Raw genomic sequence first — 898 nt, forward strand, 5'->3', positions numbered from 1 at the left:
TTCACAGTGGTCTCCTTTCAGCCCTACCCATTCTGCAGCAAATTCCAGCTGGTCAGAGAGTCAGTGCTGTGGCTCTGCCATGGAGGCTCATAACCCAACACTGGAACATTCTCTAGCCAAGGCAGAAGTCCTTAGGCGGGACTTCCTTACCACCACAGGTGCTAAAAGAAGAGTTAGTAGGTCATGCTTCTACCAGTAATCTAAGGACTCTCTCCTTCTCTTCTTCCTCTTTCTCCAGATTTCCAAGCCTTAGCTAAGAGTAATTTGGCTTGTTTAGTATTGTTTTCTTATGGTCCAGTTAATTACCAAAAATATTTTTAAAATCATCTCTGTTAATACAATGTCTACCAACTTCTCACTATCAGAAAATACTCAACCTCCAAACAATTTGAAATTATCTTTCTGATCCAGGTAAAGAAGCAAATTGAAAATCAATAAAGTAAAAAGTGACGGAGATTTTAAATTTTCTGTAATAAAAACACTTATTGGGTTGGGCATGGTGGCTCACGCCTGTAATCCCAGCACTTTGGGAGGCCGAGGTGGGTGGATGACCTGGGGTCAGGAGTTCGAGACCAGCCTGGCCACATGGCGAAACTCCACGTCTAATAAAAATACAAAATTAGCCGGGCGTGGTGGCACGCACCTGTAATCCCAGCTACTCCAGAGGCTGAGGCAGGAGAATCACTTGAGCCTGAGAGGTGGAGGTTGCAGTGAGCTGAGATTGCACCACTGCATTCCAGGCTGGGTGACAAAATGAAATTCAGTCTCAAAAGAAAAAAAACATTTATCGAACACCTATTACAGCCATTTGCTATGCTAGATAATTTACTTTTGGCATATAACTTAATCCTCACAACCACTCTAAGGCCCCCATGAACATCATTCTTTTACAAGGAAA

This window comes from Pan troglodytes, chromosome 2 (genome assembly GCF_028858775.2).
Source record: "Pan troglodytes isolate AG18354 chromosome 2, NHGRI_mPanTro3-v2.0_pri, whole genome shotgun sequence".
NCBI classification, from domain to species: domain Eukaryota; kingdom Metazoa; phylum Chordata; class Mammalia; order Primates; family Hominidae; genus Pan; species Pan troglodytes.